At 43.7% G+C, this 23,489-nt stretch overlaps 1 protein-coding gene across 6 annotated transcripts in view; it reads left to right on the top strand.

Moving 5' to 3' along the window:
• Positions 1 to 23,489, top strand: part of MBNL2 (muscleblind like splicing regulator 2) — a 151,611-nt gene that overhangs the window by 76,573 nt on the left and 51,549 nt on the right. The gene's annotated exons all lie outside the window — the stretch shown is intronic.

The following is a 23,489-nucleotide window of genomic DNA, read 5'->3' as shown; positions in this document are numbered from 1 at the left end:
TGTAGTCTGCTTAGTACATAGAATTGTTATAAAAATCAAAGGGACGGTGCTCAGCAAACTGTTAAATGCTTATGAACACAATGCATGATTATGTAGAATTAGAATAATAAGCTCTATGGTATTATTACCTATATCCAGGACAGTCCCTGAAGAGAAGAACTTGGAGGGATACAAGCTTTGCTTAATTTAGGAAAGCTCTATTTGACTTTTGTATCTTCTACCTAAGGATTCATTGGAAATCTCCTTCTTTAAAAAAAAAAAAAAAGTTAAACTAGGGTCAATGACACACTCCTGTATTACAGTGGCTTAGCAGGCTGACGCAAGGAGATCCCAAGTTCAAAGCCAGCCTCAGCAACTTAGTGAGGCCCTAAGCAGCTTAGCAAGACCCTGTCTCAAAAAAATGAAAATGGGCTGAGGATGTGGCTCAGTGGGTGAGCATCCCTGGGTTCAGTCCCTGATACCAAAAAGAAAGGTTGAAAGTCCCTCCTCTCTCTCTCTCCTTGGGCTTTCTGCCCACATTCTTCCTTCTTTTAATTGCCAGACCACCCTTAAGTAAGTAGCTGCTCATCATCACCTTCACAGAATTGTTTAAAAGGTAACATCCCAGTTAGTTCCCTTGCTTGCCTTCTTATCAAGTTCTGTTTAAATTCTTTGATTGAATTTAAAACCAGTGGCTAAAGTACAGTTTTAGATGAATTACTATTATTTTCGATTTCTCTTTCTACTACCCCTATGCATAATTAAGAAATTGCTGTAATAGGAGAGAATTTCTACTTAGCTAATTACAACCTACTACTTGGAAAGAAGAGTGACATCTAAGAAGACATTTATCAGGCAAATATTAGGAGAAAGTAGCAAACTCATCAGTCCCCAGAGCTCAGCCAGGATAGGGTTGGTATAATTTCAGACGAACTGATTAAAGGCTAAAATCCAAATTCAAAATTCCAAATTGTATATATTTAGACTTTCTGTGTTTTTGTTGAATTCTTATAGTAGGTTTCTCAGGAAAAGTTCAATACATTTGATAGAAAGTTACTCAAGAAAGGAAGGGAGAGAAAAGGGGATAGAAAAAGAATAAATGAATTTGTTCATTCTCATTCATTCTCTCTCTCTCTCTCTCTCTCTCTCTCTCTCATGCTGACCTTGTCGGTGCCCTGGCTGAGCAGCCTCTGTGGCTACACTTGTTAATCTGAATGTGTTTGTTCCCTTTTTCCTTCTCATGCAGAGGAAGGTAGAAAAATGGAGACATTTCAGCAACATTATAAATCATTTTTTCTCTATTCTTGCCCCAACAATCTTTACCAAATGACCTAATTTAATAGGATATTTCAGATGGAAGAGTTGCCCAACCTTGCTTCTTACCAGCTCCCAGCCCTTGCTCTCCACATGACAGTCTAATTTTTGCTGCCAACACTGCCTTTGATGAAATCATCAGTAACTATTAGTTGTCATGCTCAATGGTCATTTTTGCAACCCTAATTTTTAATGGACCTCTTAGCAGTATTTGACACTGTTGAGTATTCTCATTTCCCCAAGACTTACCTTCTCCTTTCTTTCCTTTCTTTCAAGACACAGATTTCTGAAACAAACTGATGTCTGTCTCTTTTTGTCACCATTTTAACTATTTAAATGACACATATTACATTATATTGCAATGATTGTTTTTATTTTATTTTATTTTTTGGTACTGGGGATTGAACCTAGGGCTGCTTTTCCACTGAGCTACATCCCCAGCCCTTTTTATTTTTTATTTTGAGGCAGGATCTCTAAGTTGCTTAAGGCCTCACTGAGACTGGCCTCAAATTTGCCATCCTCCTGTCTCAGCCTCCAGGGTTGCTGGGATTACAGTTTGTATGATACATGCTATGGCACCTGGCTTGCAAAGATTTTTTTTTTTTTTTACATTATTGAGAAACTGGTGCTGGGCCACCAGTGTGAATTCCATAAATGAGAAACTTGCTCCTTGGTTATCCTCATTTAACTTGCTTCATCTGAGCAAAGAACAGAGGAGCAAAGACTTCTAGAGAAATCTGAAGAGATGGCCAGCACCAGACAGGGAGCCAGAGGGAAATAGCATCTTAGGAATTAACTTGTTTTCCACAGGGGGGAAAAATGTGCATGGGAAGTAGAGAACCTTTGGACATTGTTCTCCTGAAACTGAGTAGCACCTGATGTTGGTTGCCTAGCAACAAGAACAAGACTCTAAGTTCTTGTCTGGTTAGGAAGCAAATTTGGGTGGATTCTCAACAGGATTTCAGGGAGTCATGGAGGCTCAATCTTGGTTAAATCTTTCGATGTTCAGGAGGTCCTCCTGTGTGCCCAGGCCTTGAAACTCTTAATCCTTGTCAACAGATCATTATTTCTATGCTTGTTCTGGTTATCTCCTAGTAAAATTGAAAATTTCTTTGAAGGATAGAAAAGAAACCTTCATCTCATAGATTCCATCTCTCAGCATCCAGCATTTAATACATCTTCAATAAAACCTCATCAATTGATTATTTGACCTACTATCCAGTTGGTGGTCAGAGACCCTTCTTTTATTTTTCTTAGTGGACACAAGTTTAGTGATACTCATAGAGACAAACTTCGCCTTTCAACTCTGAACGCCCATTGATTTTTCCATCGAATGTGCCAGAGCTTTAAATTGATTCCAGTCGTTTCAGAGAAATGTATATTTTTCTTCTGCAGGTTTTAAGGGGGAAAATGTTTAATGTATTTTCCCTAGACTAAACCAAAACCAGATAGTTTTTCCAGAAATGTATGAATGAACAACAAAGGAGTTGGTACTTTGGAAGCTAAAATATCATTATATTAGATTTCAGAAAAGTCAAATGATGCCATCCTTCATGGGACTCCAGGTGAAAAACAAAAACTAGTCAGGAACAGGAGAGGGAAGGGAAAAATAAATTCAAGAGCTTTCCTGTACAGACTTGTGATATAAAAATGCAACAATTAAGTATAGAGCAGTATGACAAATTATATTAGTGAATATGAATTGCTTTATAGACAAAAGAATATTCATGACATCTTTGCTATTTAAAGATAAGATAGTTCTCTTTATCAAAGAATCACAAAACCTTGAATCTGGAAAAGACTTTGGAGAATTAGATTATTTTTTACCCAGTGCCAAGATGGTGGTGACCCCTCTAGGGCAGGGATCATATTTTCTGCTTCCTCTTCAAAATGTCCACAATGCTGAGCAAAGAGTTGTGCCCTTGTTCCCTTAAATACTGGTTAATGATGTGGATACTGATGACTCACAGCTACAGGGGGTAGGAAGAATTTCTTACCCTTACTTTCTGGAATTATGTTCCTATTTGTTAATGACCCATTTTGAGCCATAGAGCTATTGTAGCAGGAGGGATTACATCTCTGGGATTTTCCCTGTGTCACTCATTAAAATGTCGTGCAAAGAGCTACACTGGTGCTTTTGTGACAGAGGAGCATTGGCAGGCTGCCAGAATACCGCTGGCCCAAGTTCACAGGGACCCTGCACACACTGACCTGCCCCTTCAAAACCGGTCCTGAGAGCCTCACCTCATGTCGCCACAGTAGAGGGACCTACAGCAATTCATGATCAGTACTCCTCTCAGAGTTTACCCAGGAAATCGGACCAGCTGTCACGTGAGGGTAATTAACACATCTCTCTCAATTATGCATGCCAGTGGAAGAATTTCAAACATTTGGCTGGATAACAAATCAGTCCCCTCTGTTAGAGAAAGGTCATCCCTCTGGCCATCTGGATATTTACTTTTCTTTAGAAATGAGCTTCATGGAATTTTCTGCAGGGAGGTAAAATGAGGAGGACAAAGGGAATTTCCTAGTGAACGTGATCCCCCCATTCAGCCTTGCCTGTGCCCACACACCCGCAGTCCTCAGGTTTATATCAGCCCTTGTTTTATTTATTCTAAATACATCGGCTCACCCTTAGGACAGATGCTGTCTCAGATGACCCTGAAGTTGAGCTATTGTTGATCTCTAGCCGATGGTTTCCTTTACCTGCTTTCTGTGTGTTCATAAGGGGGACAAGCAGTTACTGTGGGGGGACAATGGGCACCGACAGAGAGACAAGGATGGCCGTGATTTGGGGGTTCCATCTAGCAGGAAGAAACACAATGGTCGTAATCCCTAATGACCAGCACGGTAGGAACAAAGCCCAGAGGAGGAGAAAGGACCAGAAAGCTCTTGCTGAATGGGACTAGGAAGCACCGGGCATGGGAGGTGGGCCGGCGGAGGTAGGGTAGGAGCTCACACCAGACAGAAAGGGCCACGTGAGCGTGGATGAGGCCACAGGGATGGCAGGAAGTGTTTGGAATCTGAGAGCCATGCATTTGGACTGCAGCAGAGAAGAAAATGGGGTGTGTAGGGAGATAAAATAGCAATAATTCCTTGAATCAGGGCTGTGGGAGAATCTGAAAGCCAAAGTGAGGAGATCAGACTTGACTTGGTAAATTGCACAAGATTTTTCAGGGGGGAAAATTAAAAATCAGAAAAATGATCATTGTGACCAATAGAAGTTGCATTGCATCCCCTTGAAAAGCTGAAGTTAAATCCAAACCCCAGGTAGCTCAGAAGGTGGTGCACTGGGAGACCGAGGACTTTGCGGTGGCCATCAAGTTAAAATGAGGTCACTCAGGTGAGCCCTAATCCAGGACAACTGTGTCCTTATTAAAAGGGGACATTTGGATACAGAGACAAGAACAAAGGGGAGGCCATGTGACCCAGCAGGAAGACAGCCAACTGCAAGCCAAGGAGAGAGGCCTGGAGCAGACCCTTCCCCACAGCCTCAGAAAGAGCCAGCCTCATCAGCGCCGAGATCTCAGGCTCCGGCCTCCAGAACTGAGAGACCAAGAAGAGGCCGCGCTGTGGAAGCCACCCTGATAGTGGTGCTTCCAGGGCAGCCAGAGCTGACCAACACAGCAACAGCGGGCCAGGTGACCTGGGGTGGGCGGGAGTGAAATAAGGTGGACCTCACAGAGGACGGTGGCAATGGAAAATCGAAGGGAGACAGAGACCAAAAGTGTCATAGAGAGAGGCTCAGGACTGAGGCCCGGTAGAAATGTCAGGGTGGGAGGAACAGCGTACCCTCTGGTCCTCGTGCTAGGCCCACAGTTCAGAATGGGCGTGGGAAAGCCTGAGTTCTGGTCAGTTCTGGCTCCAAAGCCAAATACTTCTGAGATCCCCACACAAGTTACAGTCTCCATCCTCTGGGTCTGTCATAAAAGGAGAGGATGCCCCAAGGTCATCATGTGCAACCTTGGATCATCTTGGATTCCAGATGCAAGAACTTATTGGTGTTACAATGCTAATTATGGGAAATCTCATGCTAAATCCAATAAGGCATGTCTGTATGTCCATCTGTGTGTATGTGTATAAGTGAAATTTATAGTCCATCTGTTTCTAAAAGGAATTTAAGAGAACTTTTAAAAATCTTCTTCTTCTCCTGCTCCTCCTCTCTTCCTCCTCCTCCTCCTCTTTTCCAAAGTAGAAAAATTGAACCAAAGGAAAAGAAACCTATTACAGGTCACCTGAGATGAACTCATTATTGGATTTGAACTTTAGCTCTGAGTTTCCTGGCAGTTAAGGCAAAAAGAAAAACATGTGCTTATTGTCTGATAAAAATCAGTGTAATATGATTAGTTCTTGAGAAAAACATGTAGATAGGCTGAGTGCTCAGATAAGATTACCCTTAAGAATACGAAATTCAAGATACATTAAGAGCCATGCAGAAATCCATACTCTTTAATCCAATAATTCCACTTATACTGAGGAAATAAAAAAAGAGAGGGAAGGAGGACTATGTGTGTGAAAACGCTTTTCTCAAAATGATTTCTGAAAGTGCAGAACTGTAAAGAGCCAGAACAGGGAAATAGTTAACTTAATTGTGGTGTGTTCATTCAGGCTCATATAATGCAGGCATTGTAGACAGAAAGACTCTCCAGCATCAGAGAGAAACAAGGTTTATGATAGGCTCAGTGAGAACAGTCAGGAGATAAAATTATTCAGTCATCAAGATGGTAAGTTCATAAAAATATGGACTATATTAAAAGAGAGTGCTCAGACATAGTAGTAATTACGGTAAGGTGGGACTCTTAAGGGTAAGCCCCCCTACACACACACACACACACACACACACACACACACTGTGCATTTCCCAATTTTTAATAATGTTTACAATTACATTTACGAGAACAAGCCAGCTCATATACTTAAGCTTTATGTTCTAGCTCTGCTTTATGAGATTACATTTTTTAATTAAAGGTAAAAAGAGAGATTTCAGAAATGTAAAAATAGCAAACTGAAATTCTATTACTTGGAAAGAGTGTTTTAATCAATGCTTTGAAATAGCTTTGGGTTTTTGGAAGACGTGTTTTTAAAAATGTGTGGATGCATGGGTGTCCTGCAGGGCCCTCTGGTTGGCTTTGAGGTCACTGAAGCTGCTGAACTAAGCACCTGTGAAGGGGCTAGTGGTGGCTGAGGCTCCCAGGGCCCCTGGTCTTTACCATGCTTTTGGACTTCATTCCCTGGGGTCAGTCTCTTCAGGAAACTCCCAGGCACTGGTGTTCTTCCACTCCCATAACTGCCCATTCTCCTTTCCAGATAATTCTCTGTGCCACTCTCCATCTAGTCCTTGTATTAACTTGAGTGAACCAAGGATGAACTAACTGGTTATGTTGCATGGAAACATTGTAACGTTTTACCTTATCCCCATGGCCAGTAGCAACATTTTAGAAATGATTCTGCCTAGGCAATAACTTGAGTGGGGGAAAAAAGAGTGAGCGAGAGAGATTTATAGAAGAAAAGTGCAGGTACACATGTCAAAAATTGGCCCAGGGTTGGGCAAAGTACTTCCAAACACGTGAAAACCGATCAATGCAATACATTGCGTTAATAGAACAGGGGGGAAGGGGAGATACATCATTTCAATTGATGCGTAAAAAGTAGTTGATAAAATCCAATAAATACCCTCTCACGATCACAGAAACAAAGTTCCTCATCGGCTTGCAGCACTTCACCCACTCATCTCCTTTCCTGACTTATTTTCTGATGTCACTTTTTTTTTTTTCCACATTCTGTTTCTCATGATTTCTATTTTCTTTCTACTCTAGCATCTTCTGTTATGGGAGGCAATTGATCGACAAACTCCTTGGCACTAAGCTTTCATGATTTCCAGGTTATTTTCACTGGAATAGCCTTGGTCCAGAAAGAGTAGGGAAGACCTTTGATAAAGGAGTCTGCAATGGGGAATCTGAGACCAGGACACCCTCCACGGGCTGCTTCTTCCCATTGGTCTCAATGACTCATGGTTTATTCTAAGCACAGCCATTGAGTTTAGAATTCAAATATCAGTAACCCACAACTTACTTTCTTTTTTTAATCACATTATTCACTACTTGTCAGTTTTGGAAAACTTAAAATTCCATTTTTAGCATTGAATTTTTTTTTTTCTCTGAGCTCCTGTACTACTAACAATGTTGTTACTATCTGTTGATTGGAAACACACCTTACAAAAGTTAGTGTGAACTCAGATGATTATGTGGTTCAATCTGCATTTTATTCTTCACAGTAGAGTTTATAGCTTTGGGAACTTATCATTTATATATTTGCAAGACCCTGTTTATACTGTCCAGAAGCAGGATTGGGTGGTGCATGCAACTCTCGGTGCCTCTGTTGGGAAACCCTCATGATTGTGGTACCATATCTATGGTGGGAAACCACCACGATAAGCTCAAAGGAAAATAAATTCAAGAAAATTCTTAGAAGAAGCTGCATGTATTGTGCCAAAAAGAAGTAAATGCCCCAATACCTCAGGACCTTGAACTTGAAAACGAGGCACTGAGTTCTGACCCCTAAATTCTGAAGACCCAATGGCTCCTTGCAGCCTAGCATTTGTCCAACTAATGGCTGGTCCCACGTGTTAGCTTTAAATCTGGAAAATGGAAAATGAGCTATTCACGAATCTGACTATACTGAGACGAGTGCTCAGTGGTTTTCCCTGTTGTTTTCCACATATCTGGAGGCAGGCACAGCTGCCCTCTCTGCTCATGAGCCCCACTGCTGCGCCGGGAGGAACCCAGATCCTAGCAGCCCCTGTTCTCTGTTAAATATCATGGACCGAACGGGTGGAGCTGGTGGGGGAGGGATTGCTTGCTTTTGTGAGCTGTGCATGGGTCTGCAGGAGTGTGCCCGGCTCCTCCCCGCTCCAGAACTCTTCCCCTCTTGCTGCTCTTAGGCTAAGGAATGTCCACAGCCAGAGCTGATGCAGTGGGGGTGGGTGGCCCTCTCTACACCAGGACTGCAAGGGTGCCTGCTCCCTTCCCAGATGTTTGGACCTTAAGTCTGCGAGGGTAGCTGTGGGAAGGCCACCAGCCAAGAACTGACTGCTGGCCTCCTGGAAATAGGGGCCCATGGCCTCTGGGCTTCTTGTATTTAAACCCTTCATGCTCACCCAGCTGCGACCTGCTCTCTGATCACAAGGGCACTGCTAGATGGAGTTCTGTATGAGATCAGCAATATTTAGTGATTGGAAGTTTGACATAATGCACTTCCTCATAATTTATTAAAGTTGCTAATACATTTTAAAAATATGTGAAGAACATGCAAGTCTCTGGGTAATACACTGCAGTGCATTAACCCTGCATTGATTTTGCATCTCAATCAGAGCAAAAGCCAAAGTCCTCACAATGACCGGTAAGCTTCACCATCTGGTCCCCTCGCCATCTTCACCTCTCCCCTCTGGGCTACTGCTCTTAGCCTTGCTCACTTTGCTCCAGCTAGAACACCCTGGCCATGCTTCTGCCTCAGGACCCCTGCACTTCCTGTCTCCTCTCCCCAACTCTACCAGGCTTGCTCCTAGCTTCTTCATGTCTCACATGTCATCTTTTCATTGAGACCTCTCTCGTCAACCTATCAAAAGTTGAGTCCACTTTCTATCACTTCTCAGATCCATTTTTCTCCCTACCATGATGGCCACTGTGCTCACTGTGTGTTTTATTGATTGATTGTGTTGAGTGGCTCCCTTCCCCCATTAAAATATAAGTTCCATGAAGGCGGGACTTTCACCTGGTTCATGCCTCACCTGATCTCCATTGCTGAGAACAGTATTTGCCATAGAGTCATATCAAATATTCATTGAACGATGGAGCATGGCCGTGAATTCTGTGCAGGGACACTCTCATTGAAAGCACCCTGCTGTGGGATTTTCTTTCCACTGAGATAATCACAGCTTGGACACTAAGGTCAGCAATTCCAGTGCTTAAGGACTTCTGGGGAAGGGAGGAGGCCGGATGACAGGGCATAGGAAGTCTGCTCTTGGTTCTCAAGAGAGCTAAGTAAGAATCCAAACTTGGCCACCTACCAGCTCTGTGAGCACTGACCAGCTATTCGACCCAGGTCAGTTACTTCTCTGGGCCTCCGTTCACTCAATATGTAAAATATAGGTGATGATGCAAAATCCCAGAGCTGTTGTAAGAGTCAGGGTCACAGTGTGGAAAGCATGAGGCATGTAGAAAGCTGTCATTAAAAATGAAACCTATTTTCATTTATAGAAATCATTTGTAGAAATTTGCATTATTGGTAAAGTAGGAAATCATATCCTTGTGGGTATTTTCATTTTAGGAAACACAGACTCTGTTTTAAAACTCTTGGCAGTAGTATTTTTGGTCTTAGGGTGAGGGTCGGGGGTTGGGGAGATACATCTACACATACTTCTAGCAAAGTCCAGCATGTATTTGTACAATGTAAAGATCCCCCAAAGGGAAGGAAATGGCATCCAAAGCAGCAAAAGCCACCATCAAGGTATAATTGTGTGCCCTTAGGTGTAGTCCACAAGGTGTAAAGGGTTCTGCCTCCTGGGCCCTGTGGGGCTCACTGTGGGCTCTGTGGAGGGCATGGATGAGCTTCTGCTCACACGCAGCTGCACACCCAGTGCAGGCCCGAGATGGGATCTGATGTCGACACTGATCCAGCAATAGCAAGAGCAGGCAGTCGGGTCAGGAGCTGTCCCAGAGGTATGGCTGGTGGGAGAAATTCAGAGAAGGGAAGAAAGCTTTCCAAGGATGGTTGGGGAGTGGCCAGAGTCCTTCCTGTGGAGGAAGGGCAGCTAAAGGAGGAGGAGTGGAATCTGGATGACTCAAAATGGGGGAAAAGAGAGAAAGTGGAAGTTCCACACCCTCCACCTCTGTTGCTAGGGAAGCTCTGTCCTGTGGGGCTATAGGTCTTTCCAATAAGCAAAGCATTGATAGATGCCTAAAATGTCTGTGCATAAACTTAAAGTGCTGTTTTATACATGCATAATCACTTATGTGCTGGATTGCAGGTGCCTCGTTTTCTACAGGTTTGGGAAGCTTGTGATCTAGTACGGGAGCCCCGAGGCTGCGCCCGCTGCCCCTTTTGCCCTAATAGATGAGGTGCGCTGAGAGGGCCTACTTTGGCTCTTCCCTTCAATTATTAGTTGGATGCATTAAAATTCAGCCATATTTATAAAATGTACTCGATTACTTTAATTGGATTTGCAAAGATGTATGATTTATGAAACCGTACGTGGATCCTTCTAGCTAATATTAGACTTAAATCTTACTTACCACGCTGGTTTCTCTCCTCATATTCCATGTACATGGATCCCAGGTCTATGTGTCTGGAGTTTCTCAGGGAGGGAGACAATTCATCTGTGCATCCCTTGACCCAGCACGGACCCATATGGCAGGACTCCGTGGTTTATATTCAGAGAGGGTGGTGGTTCTAGAGCCAGGCTGAGTTGTTCAACTCCGCGACCTTCCCTTACTCTCGCTAGGAGCCCAGGTAGTTAGTTTGCCTTTCTGTGCTTTGGTTTCTACATTCGCAAAATGGAGATCAAAATAAGACCTATGCCCAGTTGTGGACATGAAAGATGATTTCCTTAAAAGTCTTAGCACACATCCTGAGAATTTAGTAAGTGCAATTTTTAAATAATTACATGAAGTGTTAAAAGAAGTACAGGGACTAAGAGCAAAGGTTCAGATCTGGGTATTGCCTCAGACAAGATCCTTGGTCTGCCCCGGCCTCCCGTCTGTCAAGTGGAGGTATTAGCCATCCTTCCCTCTCCCCCAGGTTTGCATGGGATGGTGGGTGCAACACGCTTAGCACAATGCCTAGAATTTGGCTAATAGTCAGCATTCCGTAACAGTAATACTGGTGTAATCACATGCAAAGAGCATTATTACTACACACACACACACACACACACACACACACACACCATAAAAAAAAAACACTAGACTACAACAGTGCATCCATTCCATTTACAAATCAATTTGACCAGCAGTTTCTGGAATATTCTGAGCTTAAGTATCCAACCAGTAGCAACCCATAGGGAACATTTGGAATTTTCCAAGAGAAAATACTTCTTCCATACGCAGTTTACAGAGAAGCCTTAAGATGGAGAAGAAGTGATGTCATATCTCACTGAGTGGCAGGATTTGACCAGGAGTTAGTTCTGCCCCCAGGCCAAAGAGAGGCAGGTTCAGATGCTGAAGGTGAGCCAGGTGTTTTCCATGTCTCCTGAGGATGGACCATGGAGGGGGCAAATCAAGGGTGGTGACTTCAGGACGTCTGTGGATGGGCTACAGGTGCACAACATGGGCAACAGGACCTAGCCACTGGTTGGCTTTCTGTTGGAGCCTGGAGGGAGGCAGCTCTCAGACCTGGCCTCTAGAGGCAAAGGAAAAAACTCTGTGAGATCCTCAAATGTGAAACCGGGGACACCCAGCAGATGTACTAGTTTGGTTGGAAGGCAGAAAGATGAGACTTGAAACAAAGTCATGTAAGTATTAAAGCTGGGGCACTGAGCAGGGTAGAGACCCAAGGTCAGTTCAGGAATTGTCCAGGGAACTTGGACTTAGTGGGGGAGCTCTGGGCAGGCCCAGCTGTGGCAAGGACAAAGGGTACTCAGGATGTGGCCAGGAGAAGAGGAATGAAGGGGTCAGGCAGTTAGGAGGGGGGCATCCCGAGCTGGACAGAGCAGGCCTCCTGTCTCCCCTGGCCCAACCCTCATTGCTGTGGGTATCACAGTATCCAAAAAGGTGACCTCACTTTGTGAGTGAGACCATAGAATGTTCCCTTTGTAAGAGCGACTTCAAAATGCTGGCTGCATTCACCCCTTCCCTTTGACTTCCCTCCCGCTCCACTGAATAATTCCCTCCCCCATGCAATTTTAATATCAAGGACAATTTTTATCAAGTCATTCTCTGTAATCAGAATATAAAAATTATCCCAACATTTCTCTTGGAGAATGGATCTTCAGAGACTCAGTAGGCCTTTATGCATTACTAATGAGTTCCTCCGTGAAACATTTTGTCTTTTGCTAAAATAAATCTCTCCCATTAAATCTTCCTTATGAAAAATCTGATAGCATTTAAGCTGACTGGTTTCATGGGTAGGAACTCATTGCACTTGTTAAGGATTAGAAAGTGTTCTAGTTGATTTCTCAGCAAAGAGGGGGATCCTAGGTACTAAGTTCATGGAAAAAATTAGAATCAGATTCACAGAACCAAGTCTTAGGTCCGCACACACTGCTGTGTCTTGCTGACATAGCTTCCAATCTCATGAAAAAGCCGTTTCCAGCCTTTTTTCGTACAGGTGACTGGGTCCATTTCCCAGCTCTGCTGTGACTAGGTCATCAACCGGATGGCGAGGAAGAACAGGAATCTATGCTGTCACAGTTCTGGAAACTAGAGGTCCCACATCAAGGCGTCAGCAAGGGCAGGCTCCCTGAAAGTTCTAGGAAGGGTCACTTTCTGGCCTCTCTCCTTACTCTGGTGGCCTCAGAAGGCCCTTGATTTATGGAGGGCCATTGTCTTCAGGGTGTGCACATGTCCCTGTGTCCAAATTTCCTCTTTTGAAAAGAACAGTAGTCCTATTGGATCAGGCCACCCTAATGACCTCATTTTAACTTGATCACATCCCCAAAGGCTCTGTCTCCAAATAAGGTCACTTTCGGAGGTACTGGGAGTTAGGACTTCAATGTGTCTTTTCCGGAGAAACAATTCAACCCAGAACACTGGCTTACCAGTGTCAACTCCCTAAAGTTCATTATCATGCAAGGTCACCTATTTTGTTTTAAACAAAACTTTCACGTTGAGCCCCAAATCTGTGACTCAGCTACCCTTCACTGAGCCCAGGGAGTAGTGGAGAGGGGGAATGTGTTAGTCAGGAAGCACCTGAATGTAATCCTGGTTGACTTTAATAATATGACCTTGAAAAGTACCTTAAAGTCTCGGTGAGCCTCCTTCTGCTTCCCTTTCAACTGGGGTAACATATTACAAGAACCTTGTGAAGCTGTAATAAGATACTGTGTGTGAAGAATGCTTTGTAAGGTGTGATATGAATGTTCCATTGTGAGTTTCTTAAAAAGGGCTCTGGGGAAGGGTGACGGCAGAGTCCCGGGCCAGTCTGCCTGGAAGGCAGCCCGGCTCTGCTGCTAACCAGCTCTATGACCTTGTGAAGTTATTTCCCCTTCTCTGCCTCTGTTTCATCCCATAAAATGGGACTGTTAATGGCACCTCTTTTAGGGCTTGTAGAGAAGATTAAGTGGGATTGATCTTCAAGAAGCAGTTAGAAACTGCCTGCTACATGACACCTACAGTGTTATATAAGTCCTTGCTATTTTTATCAAGGGCAGGGTCACAGCCTCGTGTCCTGTGTGCAGTTTCATCCCAGTTTCTGGCATAAAGCAGATGCTCCAAAACCAGCTGTCAGATGCATGCAGGATGGAGACACCGCCAAGCCTCCACCTCTCCTGGGCAACTCCCTCATCCTCTCCTTCACCGCTGCATCAGGACCATGCAAGGCCCCAGGTGCTTTGCCCTACACCTTCCCAGGCCAGTGTTTCTGACTGAGTGAAGCCTTCCCTGGGGCAGCTGCAGGTCATCCCAGACCAGGCCATCCACCAGCCACAGGAGAGTACTGTGTCCTTGCGTGAGTCCGTAGGAACGCACCGACGGGATGACCCGTGTCTCATCTTCCCCCAGTGCTTCTTAGACCCTCCTGCCTTCTCTGCCCCACATCTTTCCCAGTCTTCATCCTCTCCCTGGCTACCCCTGCCTCTAGTCACCTGGCACCCAGCCCTCCTCCCACCTCCCCCTAGAAGCTTTCCCAGCCCTGACACCAGCAACCAGGACACTACACTCTGGCTTTGTCACAAGTATATTTATCATCAGGTGTGACATTCAAAATAGTTTACCTGGAAGTCCCCAAGTTTAACTCTTTAACTGGGGGAGGTGCTGACATGTGGGGGAGACCTGGAGCCACCAGAAAGTGGGAGAAGCACTGAGCTTACCCAGGCTTGGGACAGGGCTATTTTCTAGGTGGACCAGGAGTATTTCCCACGTGTTGATAAGTGGTGCAGGTCTATAGGAGCACGGCCAGTAATGTCGGCCTTTACAAGTCTGACTGTTTCTCACAGTCTTAATTCCAACTCTCAGTGAGCATTTCAAGTCAGACTGAGAGAGTGAGCAACAACAGCTGGTATTCGAGGTGGTGGCCCTTGTGCAGATACCTGTAGAGACCACTTGCTTAAACAGTTGGCCAGTTCCTGGAATCACTAATGACACGTGTGACGAAATCAGCAGCCCGTGTTTATTGAGCATTTACTTTATTCTAGGTGTTATATGAAGGCCTTTAGGAAGCCTCAGGAATTTAACCCCATAGAGTGAATGGAAATTACCCTGGCTGGTTTTAATTCTGCAAATGACTACCACTTACTCACCCCCATGTCTACCCCAACTACATAATCTGATCACCTGATAAGAACCTGATAAAGATCTGGAGTCACCCCTGGCCCTGAACTAGGGAAGCTCCCTACGATGGCTTTCCACCGTGCCCTGTACTTCTCCGGTCATGGCGCTGATCTCTCTGTGGTTTAATTTTCCGTTTAATGACACAGAGTTTGGCACATAGAGAAAAGGGGTGAGTACATCTGTGCAGAGGAGGGGAGAAAGATCCTTGGATGACAGGCACTGGGTGTCCACCGTGAGGGTCCTGGTGCTGTGGGCTTTGAAGAGAAGCACACATTTATGAAGGTGTGTCAGAAACATCTAGATACTATGAAGTCCAACAGCTACTAGACCCGTTCTGTGGTCGGCTGCTTGGTTACCAAGGTCCACACTAACTGATGTCCCTCTGTGACTCAGCAGACATTTATATTCTAGTTAAAAAAAAAAATCCAAATGAAGCATCTGGTGCCCAGAAGTTTGTTTCCTTGAATCTCTGGAGGACAGAAGGGCTATTTCTGGTTTCACCAATTTCTCTTAATTGGCACATTTTCAATTTTAACATGAAAAATTAAGAGAATGAATAATCCTTACCAGTAAGCCCCTTCCTCAAACTGATAAACAGCTTCCCCCCATCACAAGGCAGAGTATCAGGAGAGACTGATATTGCCCAGGCAACCTAACTCCACTTAAAAAAAAAGGGGGGGCTTAAATATGCTTTGAAATGGTGAACTGCAAGCAATCGACCTTCTTTACCTTTCTTCCCCATTTGTTAATTTTATTTATTTGAAATGGCCACAGCATGAATGGCCAATGCCAACAGGAATAGGGCATAATCATGAATGAGTCTCAAATCTTTCCCAAGACACCTGTACTAAGTTTCCCCCACCCCCTGCTGATAGCAAGCAGCCCTACCCGCAAATCCAGAGATGAGAAGATGCAAGCATTTGTGCCTGCCTCTAAGAGGGTCAAGCCCTGGACTGGAGGGAGAGCTCTGAGCTGCACCCATAGTCAAGGTGAGGCCCCACAAGGAGCCATTGAGCATTCTGTGGTTCTCAGGGGAAAATGTGCGACATCCTTGGGTACTACCTATGCAACCCGAGTCCCGAGTTTCCTCATCCTCCCTAAACTCCTAAAGGTGCTGTCATCTGCGGCCGGTGGATTGCAGGTCAGCCTGTCAGCACCTGTGGGTTTTGCTCACTCCCCATCAGGCCACATTGTCAAAGCCTCCTTGTCTCTTTCTACCCGGTTCGTCCATGAAGCAGCAGAGAAAAAGGAACACATCCCAGAAAAGGGAAGATTGTAAATATCCCATCTCTCTCTCTTTAATAAGTACAACATTTTATGCTATTTACCAAGACGTTATAGTCTATAAAAGATGAATTGTAATATAAATTGAACCCAATAAGAAACAGAAAGTACCTATTTTGAGGCTCCTGCATAATGTCGATATGGGAAATCATTCATTTTCATGTGAGTTCTGGTTATCATGTGCTTTTAATGATTCCCCAAACCTACAGTTTCCTTCTAATCCCAATGCCCTTATGTGGTTGTATTTTATTTGCTACATTATGTAGTTGGAACTAATAACACCAAGAACTCATGTGGCTCAATTAGTTTATTTAAATTCAAAAGAAGCCTAAAAGCCTCATCTGTCACTTGCCTTAGAATGGAGCTATTTCAGTCCCATAGTTAATGTTATAAATTAAGCTCTGATGTAAATAACCATTTTATTCCCCGACACTTTTACTTGCCCATATCCTCCCGGAAATGTACTGGAGGAAGAAGAGGAGGTTCAGGCCTTAGCAACCTGACTCAGACCCATAAAAACTATGAACCTATAAAAACTGGCTCACCTACTCAGATCCCAGCCTTTATTCCCCCCTCACTGGCCACCTTCAAAAATCTTGAGATTTTTCAATGAGAGGTTTTGAAACTCTGGGGAAGCTGAGGCTTTGAATGTCTAGTTCACCCAGCCACTTGAGCCATTTAGAAGATTCTGCTAAGCCACTTCCCATGCATTTGGTGGCGTTCTTTGTTTCTGAGCTGTGCATGCTGTCGGTGCTTAAGAACCCACCTGGACAGAGTCCTTTCTGATTGAATCTGCCGTTGCCACTGATGCTCCTCAAACCTGGCCACACAGACGTCTCATGATTCTGAAAACACTTGTGGACCACTGCCAACAGACGTCCCCAGTGCCACCTTTTCCTGTAACTGTCGGTTTATGTGGCTAGATTGGGAACTGCAAGGGGGAAATGGACGTGGAATCCATGCCTGGCAATTTGTATTTTTCTCTGAGCAACTGCTTTTGGGCTCTAACAACTGTTGGGAGATATGGAAATAAGATCACCCCCATTTCAGATGAGAAAATTGAGGCACAGACTGAAATAAATGACTTGTAAAAGTTCACATCACCCCATTGTGGAATGAAACCACCACCAGAATTCCAAGGATTTTCCAACTATAATCCACAGCTGCTTTAACCTCTGGATGAGTCACATCATGGTGATAGTTCTGGCAAGTCTCAACAGAGAAGATATCAAAGAAAAACAGATCTGAGGCTCTTTGAAGAGATCAATGACCAGAATTGGCACTGGGCGTGAGAACAAGAATAACAAAGGATTGCCAGGCACCAGGGCGCACGCCTGGAATCCCAGTGACTGGGAAGCTAAAGCAGGAGGATCACAAGTTCAAGGCCAGCCTCAGCAACTTAGAGAGGCCCTAAGCAACTTAGTGAGACCCTGTCTTGAAATAAAAAGTAAAAAGGGCAGAGATTTGGCTCAGTGGTAAAGCACCTCTGAGTTCAATCCCCAGCACCAAAAAAAGGAAAGGTAATGAAGGGGTCAAGATCTTGGTAGATACGCCAGACTGGAGAACATTATTAGAAAAACTGAACAAGTACAGGGAATTTGTTTTAAATATCAGGTATTCTTATCCACTATGCAAAGAAGGGGTTAATAGGAATAATGATGATAATAATAATAATAAAGTTTAAGAATTCTACTATGTGCTAGGAACTGTTCAAATGCTTTGCATAAACTAACTTTTAATCCATATCAGAAGTCTGTGAGGTAGAAACTATATTATCCCCACTTTCCTGACTTTATAGATGGGGCAGCTGGAGGCCACAAAGGTCCCACTTGCCCAAGGACCCAGGACAATCTGAGCAGGCCTGGATTTTGAGTCCCAGTAGTCCAGCTCTGAGACTGTTCCCTTACTTTAATCTGCTTCTCCAAGAGAAGATCTAAGAGGGAGCAGGCATCAGGAAGGGAGACACCGTGTCCTGGTTTCACTCACCTTTGTTTAAGTAACACTGAGTGTGATGCCTCCGGCCACACAGCAGGATCTCAAGAAATGGCTGTTGAACAAATGGAGGAATGAGACTTAAATGTATACCACCACCTGCCCTTTCTACAGCTGGCATGTACCACCTGGTGAGCTGAGCCTCTAAGGAGTCGTGTGACCAAGTAATATAGCACATACAGCAGGGGCTTAATAGTTGTTCAGAGGCAGGCTCCTTAACATCTATTACTTTTCCCATGGAAGATACATAGGATATAGTCATCTTTGGCAGTTCCTATGGGCCAAACCTCCTATTGTTAGAGGGAGGTGTTTAACAATCTCCTAATGAATCTGTTTTGTTTCTGCTTACAAATTTTAATTTGCTTTTTTCTATAAGGAGCATACTAAGAAAAAACTCTAAAAATTACTGTTTTAAAACAAGCAATTAGAAAATCTCATTTTCCTGCTATGCTTTTTCTCTCTCACACCAACCTGACTCTGAAATCTTAGCCAAAGCTGCATTTTTTTTCCCCATCCTGTGCCATGTAATTTAATGGCCATGTAACTCTGATAGCTCCGATCTGTTGTTCTGCCAAGTACACATTACAGTCATTTAGTTTCTTTCTTCATCCTGTTGAGAATCAACACGCATACTCTGTATTGGAATCCTCCATGGTGGCTTATTTTAATAAATTTAATTCAGCTTGAAATTATAACTTGATTCTAACCGTCGTCTCTCATCTAAGTATTCCTGAAGTAGAGGTTATTTGGGGAGGTAGAATACGCTGTACAAACCTAATGTGGACTTTGTCAGAATTCTGTTATTATTTTTAATCAAGTGATCTTCAAACTATAAGAACTATAAGAAAGTCATAAATATAAAATCTAATAATCAGGCGAGATTTAAATGTACTGTAATGCAGAAATCTGATAGCGTTCATCTCCTGCTGAAAACCTTCAAGGCAGTGAAGCCCATACTGCTCGCCTGGGCTCTCCAAGTTTTTGTCATCCGGCTTCTGCCTCCTCTGCTCTCTCTCTCCAGCTCCACCCACAGCCCTCTGGACTCCAGCCATTTGCAGGCTCCCAAATGGGACACAGCCCTAGCATATTCTCCTCCTCTCAATGTTCTCACGTTTCATTTTTCCCTAACACACACAACCCATCCATGCATGTGCAGTGCACACAACACATGACCACACGCCATACACACACAACACACATACCAAACACACACCCTTTGACCACCACCCACTTCCTTGCCAGGTTCCCATGCGTCCTTTAGGTCTCAGCTTAAATGTCACTTCTCCAGGGACCTTCCCTGACCCAACAGTCTCAATTCTGACCTCTCATTTTTGTCTCAGCATCCCCCTCTGGAACATGTACAGCAATTTGTAATTAGACAGTGATCCGTGGCATAATTTCATTAACCTCTGTCCTCACCACCAGCCTGCAGGCTTCAGGAAGGGAGACACTGTGTCTTGTGTCTCCCTTACCCAATTTTTTGTTTAAATAACACTGAGCATGATGCCTGCCACACAGTAGGATCTCAAGAAATGTCTGTTGGACAAATGGAGGGATGAGACTTAGATGTATACCATCACCTGCCCTTTCTACAGCTGGCACGTACCACCCGGTGAGCTGAGCCCCTAAGAGCTGTGTGACCAGTGAGCCGCAGTCTCCAGAGTAGGCCTTGGAATGAGCCCATCTCCTTGGCCTGCGCTCCACCCCACGCCATCCCTCTTCCTGTTTCTCTAAGGCTTTCCACAGCAAGACTGTCTCCCACCTTCAACCAGCAGAAGACCTCTGTCCCAGGGCTGGACCCCCCTTCCTTTGATGCTTTACCTCTGCACACAGCGGTCTCTCTTGTTACGACGACTTGCTTTGAGAGTCAACGGTTTTGATGCAGTGATATAAGTCCTGAGAAATCTTATGCCTTCATGAAAATGTCCTGATAAAATTGTTTTCTGTGTCAGATAGCTCATTAGATTTTGACAGTAGCTTTTCCTTTAGGATTTAAAAAATCCTATAGGGCCTCATAATAAAATCCTGCTTCCTAGAGATTTCCAGTGCTTGATTTAGTATGTCTCAGATATCCATGTACGAATATTCTTCAAAATACTAATATCAGATTGAACTAGGGTTTAAGGCTATTCCTTTAAATATGAGTACTTGCAAAAATATCCTGTTGAAATTGAAAATAACTCAAATCATAAAATAATTGAGTAAGTACAATTAAGTAGCCTTTATCATGTTTTGATGTGACAGCTTATTGTATGAAAGAACCAGAGACCAAAGTACTATAAAATCTGTGACCCTCAACTTCCTGTAAACAAAATATCATGTACAAATATTTCTGATGCTAATAGCATTTATTCATTGCTTACTATGTGCCAGGCAGTTCCCTAAACCTTATGCATGTGTTAACTCAATGAATTGTACAACAGAGCTAAGAGGAAGACACAATAAGTATTTTCATTGTACAGAGAAATAAAAAATTCAAGTAATCACTCAAAGTCACACAGCTAGAAAAGGACAGAGCCAGGTATGAGCCCTGTCCCCTTATCAATGTAAAGGCCAGGCAAATAATTCTTTTCTATTCCCAAATCCTCATACATGTACTTAAATATATTTAAATTTTTGTTATGTATCCTATTGTTTTGTGAAGGATAGTGCTAGTTTTTATCTTCCCAGGATTTCAACTGTTGCTAATAAATAGCATCACATAGTGATGGAACTCAGTCAGATAGACCTGGGTTTAAAGTCTAGCTCTTCCACTTACCAGTTTTATGACCTTAGGAAACTTGCTTTTTGTACTGATCCCATCTCAGCAGCTTTGTAAAATAGGGATCATTGTTGCTGTTGTAAGGAGAAAATGATAACCATACATAAATTTGCCTGGCACAAACGTTATCAATAGTTCTCCTTACTCCCAGTGTGTGATGCCTTAGGAAATTGCATTAATTCTCATAAAAAAGAAGTTCCCATCAATAAATTATGAATCTGATGTTGTGCACCATGTTCTATTAAGCTGAAAATAATTTATATATTTCTCCAGGAATCCCAGGCATATGAAGGGATAAAAGCATTGATTAAGAAAACCAAATTGGGGGGCTGGGGATGTGGCCCAAGCGGTAAGTCGCTCGCCTGGCATGCGCGGGGCGCTGGGTTCGATCCTCAGCACCACATAAAAATAAAATAAAGATTTTGTGTCCACTGAAAACTAAAAAATAAATATTAAAAAAATTCTCTCTCTCTCTCTTTCTCTTTCTCTCTCTCTCTCTCTCTCTAAAAGAAAGAAAGAAAGAAAGAAAGAAAGAAAGAAAGAAAGAAAGAAAGAAAGAAAGAAAGAAAGAAAGAAAGAAAGACAGCCAAATTGGGCCTGGGGTTGTGTCTCAGCGGTAGAAAGCTTGCCTTGCACGCGCGAGACCCTGGGTTCAATCCTCAGCACCACATAAAAAAACAAATAAGTGAAATAAAAGTGTTGTGTCTAACTACAATGAAAAAATAAATATTTAAAAAAATAAAGCCAAAAATTCCCGCTAAATTGAAATTTGAGCTGCTACAAGGCATTACATTAAAAGAGTAGTGATCAAATTAATTATATGAGTGAACACAGCTATGCTGGTGGAAATGTGGAAACTCACTAGTTCCATGCCCATTCTGTGGATTCTGCTTTCCCACAACCCTCTGTCAGAGCCTCTGAACGTTTATGTATGTAGACTGAGGGCCCCGTGTACACGTGAACCTTCCTGGGTGACAGAGGCCCACTGCAGTGCTTTTTGCTACAGAGAGAAGGTACTTAGCCTCTGTATAAGAAATGCCATTCTGCTCAATCTCCTGCACCCCAGCCGATGAGTGGTAGCTATGATTTGTGTCCCATGACACACCTTCTAGCACAGATGACATCAGCTTTGGGTGTGTGACATAAAAGCAGCCAACTCAGAGACTGGTCACATACCTTCCGGGGCCCAACCTGAATGCTCGCTGAGAGATTTGATCTTAACAAACGGAGAGACTGAGGCAATTATCAAGGGAGGGACAAAAGAGAAATAAAGTAAGAGCTGCCGGAAGCAAGTTGGTGGGGCAGGAGGGACTCTGGCAAGTCACAAGGCAACGATGACGGGGCAGATTTGCAGAGAGAAGCCGAGGGAGAAAGAGGATTCCTGGGCTGTTTAACTTGGTTTCCTGTAGCAGTTCCGGTTTACCTGTATCTTTACAGTAGACCTTCCAGAACTTGCTCTAGGATGTCCATTTGTACATTGGAAACTGAATAAAACATCTGCGGTGCGGACTTGAGGCTCAGGGGACACACTGACATGGCCTGTTGCTACAGACTCTCATTGGGCATCCTATTTCTTCTGAGATCTTCACCATCTGCCTCATCCTCCCTAAGATGGAGACACCGTTGCTGAGAGTAGACCCTGGGGCAGCACAGGTTGATGGCACAGACCACCAGGACTAAGCAGGGGACCCACATGTGCCCTTCTGTGTGGCAGGGAGGGGAGATCCGCTCTGCAAAGAAGCCTGAACCGCCACAAGAGCAGTTGAAAATAGTGGGAGGCAGAGGAAGACTCCAGATGTTCAGAATTAGGAGGACGGTAAACAAGCCCATTCCCCCCAGACTCACAAAGCTTGCTATTTAAAATTATTTTTGTATGTGGTAAGCAAACCTATAGTCTCTCTTCCCGGTTGCAAATAGGATGATTCTTTAGGGAATGATAATAATCAAAGTGGCTAACACAGTGGGCTGTTGTTTCTCTAGAAATTGCATAATTCACACATCAACGTGATTCTCACAATGGGTAGATCTGAAAACTTGGAAATGAAGTATAAACACCTCCATATGTAATTACTCTTCAGGAGTGGTTGTTTGCACACCTGTCACCTAATTGTTTTTTGTTTTTTTTCTGTTTTGCCAGATTCAGTGTCCAAATGTTACTGTAGCCATAAGCACACCTTGCTAGGTAGTGTAATGACATTAAGTTTGATATTCCTGCCATGGGTGGGGTGGGGATCTGAGGTGGAGGAGTAATAGATTGCAGGTGGCCCTCTGAGCTAATGCCTGCGCTCTTCACCTAAGTGTCCATTACTAAGAAATGTGGTTCCCAAGCTGCCACTGCCTCTGTGACAGCAGATTGAAATCAGGAATATCTTCATTTCATCTGGAACACACACTTGAAATTTCACTCCTATCCTCAGTGCACGAATCCATCACACAATTTTTCATATTTTGACTTCACTCTATCATGTACAAACCAATGTACAGCAAGATCAAAGACTCCTTTGACAGGTCATGGTAAATAGGCCCTTCTGCGCCGTCCATCCTGCCTGGAAGGTCTTTCTTTCTCTACTCTCAGCAGTCACATTTATTTGGAGTCTCTTGTTAGGATTTAGAAAAAAGAGACAGAAAGGTGGAAGGATGGGAGGAAGGATGGGATGGAGGGAGGGGGAGAAGAGATG

Source organism: Spermophilus citellus (genome assembly GCF_964194105.1).
Source record: "Spermophilus citellus genome assembly, chromosome: 1".
Classification (NCBI taxonomy): Eukaryota; Metazoa; Chordata; class Mammalia; order Rodentia; family Sciuridae; genus Spermophilus; species Spermophilus citellus.
This window is presented reverse-complemented; position numbering and strand designations above follow the sequence as displayed.